This window comes from Octodon degus, unplaced genomic scaffold, assembly GCF_000260255.1.
Source record: "Octodon degus isolate 3935 unplaced genomic scaffold, OctDeg1.0 scaffold00257, whole genome shotgun sequence".
Taxonomy (NCBI): Eukaryota; Metazoa; Chordata; class Mammalia; order Rodentia; family Octodontidae; genus Octodon; species Octodon degus.
This window is the reverse complement of record NW_004524833.1, coordinates 2,179,637-2,186,019: the sequence shown is the minus strand read 5'-3', so window position 1 is coordinate 2,186,019 and position 6,383 is coordinate 2,179,637.

The following is a 6,383-nucleotide window of genomic DNA, read 5'->3' as shown; positions in this document are numbered from 1 at the left end:
TTCCGTAGAACTGTATAGGACCCTGGGAACCTGTGCAGTCTATTTTCATAATTAGACTACAGGCTGAAGGTATCAGTGGTGCACTATTTATCTAGAATCTAAGAGACCCTGAGTTTCATCTCCAGCAATAGAAAAAAAATTATACACACACTTAATTAAATTCTAACCTTACAAATTATTCTTACCAAAGAAAAAGTGAAATTATGCCTTTATAAGAAGTCTTGGCCTATTTTACATTTTGCAATATTAACATTTCTTTTCAGATAATATTCACCTACTGTATATAAAATGGTTAAGAAACCTTAATATTATAAATTCATACACATATGTGCATAGAGATACAGACTGAATTTTTATTTCAAGCTTTTAAAAAAATCCAAAACAGTCTAACAAAAAATACTCATCATTCCACAAACACATCATCTTTCTTCTGAATAATTTTTTGAGCTAAAATTTTACTGATTAAAAAATCAAGTAAAAAACTACATCTTGTTTCATTCCTTCTTCAGAGCAATGATTTATTATGAATTCCATGATAAAAAATTAAGTCATTTAAGCACCATTAACTGACTGTCTTTCATTCCATTTTCCTCCAATCAATAAAACAATCAAGAGGGGCAGGGAGATAGCTCAGTAGGATGAGTTAGTGCAGGGTCCTGAGTTCAATCCCCGGTACCGCTAAAACAATCAAGATTTTTTTTTTTTTTGACTAGTTTAAGTTTCCTTGTTCACAAGTATAGCTGAGTCCTAAACATGAAATACCAGTCCAATGACTATTTAGTTCTGAAGTTTGTGCTCTTTTAGTCGAAATTCTAATTTTAAGCGGAGGAAACTAAAGCCTAGAGAAATGAAATGATCATTTTAAAGATCTCAGTTAATTATGGTAGTTTAGAGAATGAAATCTTACTGCTTCACGGCTTAAGTTGTAAGCAATAAGCTTTCCACGAAAGGAAAAGCTGAAGACTGTACGACAGGGACACAGGGACACATTTATTTCAAAAAAGGCAGAATCATGATCTGTCTCCGGGCACTCTTATGCGTGACCGGGCTCCTTTTGCTGCTCCTAGGAGAAGACAGTTGACCCTAATCTGTGAATTGTTCCAGGCCGCAGCAGGAGGGTCTGGGTGTAGCGGAGCTAGTCCCGCGCATCCAGCCATCAGGCTCCAGCTCTGCAGGGGAAAAGGTGGTCAGAGAAGAAAAAACCATCGCCACCACTGCTCTGTTGTCCGACTCTAAGACAAATATGCAAAAACAGAAGGTGCACTTCAGAAGACAGTGCGAGCCTGCCCCTGCACACATCGTCTGGCCCTTTACCTCCTGTGATCACCCGTCACGTTACCCCTTGGCGTGGCTTTCTGAGTCCTGTGTGTTCGTCTTTCCTTTGGCTCAGCCCAACAAGCAAAGCTTTAGACCTCGCCTGCACCAGCCTAGCGGATGTCGGTCTACCCAGGAAGCCAAGTCCATCGGAGAAAAGCCCGGGTTGCAAGCTTCAGTTGGTACAACCCAAGGCTGCACCTTTATTTCTGGGCGGCTCACCAGTCTTCCTCCTCCCTAGGCCCACCGTCGCCCCCGCCCGCCTGACTTCTCCAGGGAATTAGCACTGAGCACCAACCTCTCCAGGAGCCGGGATCTGCAGCCTCGGACTCCGGGCCTCCGCGCAGTCCCCATGCCCAGCGCACCGCGGGTCGCCACCCGGCTCAGCCAGCCGCGCCCCGGGCTGCAGCGGCAGGAGCTGGGTGCCCTCACCTCACTCGGGGTGCGGCCACCGGGGCTGCCTCTTCCTCCGCAGCCGCCACCGCCTAGCTCCGGGAGGCTCCTGGCGTCGTCTTTCCCGGCCAGGGAGCTGCCTTGGAGGCCGTGGGGCTGGCTCTGCGTCCCCGACCCAGGAAAGCTCCTGGGGAGGGTGGTGCGGAGCGAGGCACTGGGCACGCAGCCTGCTGTCTTCACGGACTCGCGGTCCCCGGCCCTCCTTCCTCCCTCTTTCCCGCCCGCCCCGGGCGCATCCTTGAGCAGGGCGGAGCAGGCACCTGTTTCAGTGGCTGCCGCAGCGCAGAGAGGTGGGCAGACCCGGCCTCCCGCTCCTCCTCTGAGGCCGCCTCTGCCCATTGCTCCTCCCAGATTGCCTTGGCCCGGGCCTCCCAAACACCCCGCAGGATGCCCTTCGACCTCTGTCATCTTCCCCTCTCTCTCCATCCTCTACTTCCCCGTAGAGAGCTTTCTTCCTTAACGTACTTATATCCGCTAGTGTGGAGTAAGTTTCTTTATTTGCACACCTTTTCTCCCTCCCCCTAAATCAGTCATCCTTTGCTGTTTTATCCAGTTTTCTACTGTTATCTCCACACCCTCCCTAATCCAGGTTGACTGTCTCTCTCTTCCCCCCTTTTCCCTCTTTCCTCTAATCTCTTTCATCTTTCCTTCCATTGCTGTGAAAACTTTCTGCACAAATTCAATTTTCCGTTCAGTTAGACTTCCTGTTTGCCACCTTCCAGGAAGAAGTTCTGGTCATATATACATAGTAGGGCTTGGTATCCACCAACTCATCGTTTTCATCCTTTAAAAGATTCATGGGTTACATAAACCCTCCGTTAAATGTTCATTCTGAAAGCCGATTTTTATTGACATTTATCTATTTATTTAGTATTGGGAATCCTCAGGTGCTTACACAGTTGAGCTACATCCCAGCCCCTGAAAGTCCATTTGTACATACACATATGTCCCCAAGAACAGGCTACTGAGTCCCCAGCAAAAGCTATAGCTTTTGCCAGGCCGTTCTTTCCATTACTAGGTCTGGAGGGCAGCAGCATCTGCCTCTGTGCTTGTGTATTCTGGACCTCAAGTCTCAGAGGCCATGGCGATTGCTGTCCAGGGATTCTGTCACCAACCTGCACTCATCCTAACTCATTCTCCCTCTCAGGTCTGCCGCTCAACATTCCGCTTCACCCCAGCAATACCACCCAGCCCATAGCCTAGCCCCAAACCTGGGTGTTGCCGAGGTGCCTCTCTTACATCACATGGGGTCTCTAATTCTATTCTTCCCTCCATTTGTAAGGAGCCCTCCAGCTGCCTCCAGAAAATGTGTTGAGTTCCTGTTATGGTTTGTTGTCCCCCCTACTATGCCCCCCCAGTTATGTCTAGTTGTCCCCCCAGAGCCTCATGCAGTCATGGGACAGCTTCTAGAGTTTGTAATTAATTCTTGATCCAATATGGGGATTATAGGCATGAGTGCTTCTGGGATTATGGGTGTGAATGCTACATCTGCCCTGGGTGGTTAATTTGCATACAATGTAAGGAAGGGAGGGAGGCCTGCTAGCTGGCTCAGCTGCTGCTCCTGCCTTTGCTCTTTGCTGTCTTCAGCCTCCATGAGCGGTTGCCCTCTGCCATGTGCCGCTCTGTCTTGGATCCCCTAAGTGTGGACTGAAACCTCCACTAACTGTGAGCTAAATAAAGCTCTCCTTAATTCTTGGGAATTTTGTCCCAGCAAAGAGAGAAAAGTGACAGAGACAGTTCCTGATCATTCTTTCCTTTAAATCTTTTAGTTTAATCCATGTTTTTCTCCATATCTTTTCCCTAGTCTATTTCTAGGCTATTTAATTTGCTACCTCAACCAGGAAATTCTTAATTATCTTCTCATTATTGTACCCTCTGCTTCTCCTTCTCAGCTAACTCAGTCTCTGGCTCCTTGAATATATTGTCCCCTAAAACAAAGTCTTTCTCTCCCTAACTAGCCTTCCATACCAACTTTGCCCCAATTAACCTTCATGTCTGTATTTCCTCCTCCCCAGTATGTCTTCATAGGTTAATGTTCCACAATTAGGTTTCTAACTTTATTGGCATAATAGGATACTTTATCTTCCCCAAACCCTGGTGAGTTTCATGCCAAGAAAAGGTAGGCAGTGCTAGATCAGTTATCCTGAGTAGTTTTGTTCTTTTCTTCCCTCAACGAAACTTAATTCTAAAACCAAAAAGAAACTGTGGCAATAAGGTCACCATATCGAACAACTCGAGGAGGGTCCATTCCACTTAACCTGTATACATGGCATTGCCTTGTACACAACTATACACAACTAGCACAACTATACACAATGGCCCTAATGTTAGGACTAAACTCTTGAACTCATGTAGCTTATCCATGTATAGGCTGAGGAATAATTCCCAGTGCATGACTCGAGATTTATGAATTACCTAAATTTTAAACATAGTTTTAGAGACTCAGACTTTGGCTTTGTCCAGAGACAGGTGGAATTTTATTTATTTTATTTTATTTATTTATTTATTTGTGTGTGTGTGTGTGTGTGTGTGGCCAGCTCAGCCCACCAGGGGGCGGGGCTGGCTGGCATATGGTGCTGGGGGATTGAACCACGGTCCCTGTGCTTTGCCAAGCTTGTTCTAAGTAGGTGCTTTAGACCACTGAGCCATCTCACCAGCCCAAGGTGGAATTTTTTAACTTAATATACAAACTAGGGGCTGCCTAGATAGCTCAGCAGACTAAAGCACCTGCTTAGGCAGACGCAGGGACCAAGGTCTGATCCCTGGTGTGCTGTGCCAGCCCTGCCCCTGGGACGCGTAGAGAGGGCAATTGAGACTGGGCACGGTGGAGTGCACTTGTAATCTATGTACTTGAGAGGCTGAAAACAAGAGGATCACTATGAGTTTAATCTATGTAGTGAGACCCTGTAGACCCTGTACTAAATACATAAAAGAAAATGCAAACTAAAAGCAATAAGCTTCATAATTTAAATTATATGTGTCACCATATGTTTACCTTGAAGCAGGTAAACATTTCAATGAAATTTCTGCAAACCCAAAAGCCAAGATGCTCTGACACTTCAATGCCAGCCAAGATGGAGCAGCATGTAACAAATTAGCCCTCCCCCTTTGGGGGAAGGGAGTAGGATAAAATATAGAAACTAATGAATAATGTTATATGTAAGATTTACAGAAATTCTTATGTTGTGTTTACATATAAAGTATTTGCTTTGAGTTCAGTTTTGGTTTTGGGTGTTTTTGAGGGAAGATCTTGCTGTGTCATTCAGGCTGGTCTTGAATTCACTGTTTAGCCCAGGGTAGCTTCAAACTCATGGCAACTCTCCTGCCTCAGCCTCCCAAGTGCTGGGATTACAGGAATGTGCCCCCATTCCCTGCTTGAGGGCTCATATTGAGACCCACTACAATCTTCAAATAGGGGTATTAAAGTGATTAAATAGAATAAACTTAACAAAAAAATGTTCATTGTACCTTTCACATTTTATTTACTCTTTCAAGTTCTTGCACTAGCTAGACAATATGATGTTTGCACTGTGGGATCTGATTTATGATAGTTATTAGTAGACATGGGTCATTACTTGCATCCATTTACCTATAAAAGTTGTAAGTTTATCTTTTTATAGCTGAATAATATTCCATTGTAGACACACACACACACACACACACACACACACACACACACATTTTTATCCATTTCTCAGTTGATGGGCATTTGGGTTGTTACCCGGATTGAACTATGACAAACTGTACTGCTCTAAACATGGGTGCACATATATCACTGTGGTAGGATGTTTTCGTTCTTCTGGAAAAGTATCCAAGAGGGGAATAGCTCGCTTGAATGGGATTTCCAATCCTAGTCTTTTGAGGAATCTCCGCACTGGTTTCTGCAGTGATTGTACCAGTATACACTCCCACCAGCAGTGGAGAAGGCTTCCTTTTATACCACAGCCGCTCCAGCATTTGTTATTGGTTGACTTCTTGATGATAGCTGTGCTTTCTGAAGTGAGGTGGAATCTCTGTGTTGTTTTAATTTGCATTTCTCAAATAAGCAATGATGTTCAACGTTTTTTCATATATTTATTTGCCATTTGTATTTCTTCATCTGAGAAGTATATGTTCATCTCAGATGCCCACTTATGGATTGTGTCTTTGAATTTTGAGGGCCAGATTTTTAAAAATTCTTTATATGTTCTGATAGAAGTGCTTTTCCTGAGGGAGAGTTAGCTAAACATTTTTCCCAATTTGTGGGTTTTCTTTTTACTCTGTTGGAGGTTTGCTTTGAAGTGCAGAAAGTTTTCAAAAATATGCGATCCCAGTTGTTAATTCTTTAAAGTTTTTTCCCATAAAGTCTAGTTTTTGTTCATAAACTCTCTAACCACCACTATATCTTCAAGATTTCTACCTACTTTCTCCCCAGTAGATTTAGTGTTTCTGTTCTAATATTTAGATCTTTGATTCATTTTGATTTCATTTTAGTGCATGGTGATAAACATGGTGTCTTAGTTACTCTTCTCTCATTGCTGGGACAAATACCCGACACTCAAAATGAAGGAAGGAAAGGTTTATTTAGCTCACAGTTACTGGAGGTTTCAGTCCATACTCAGCTGGGTCCAACGCAG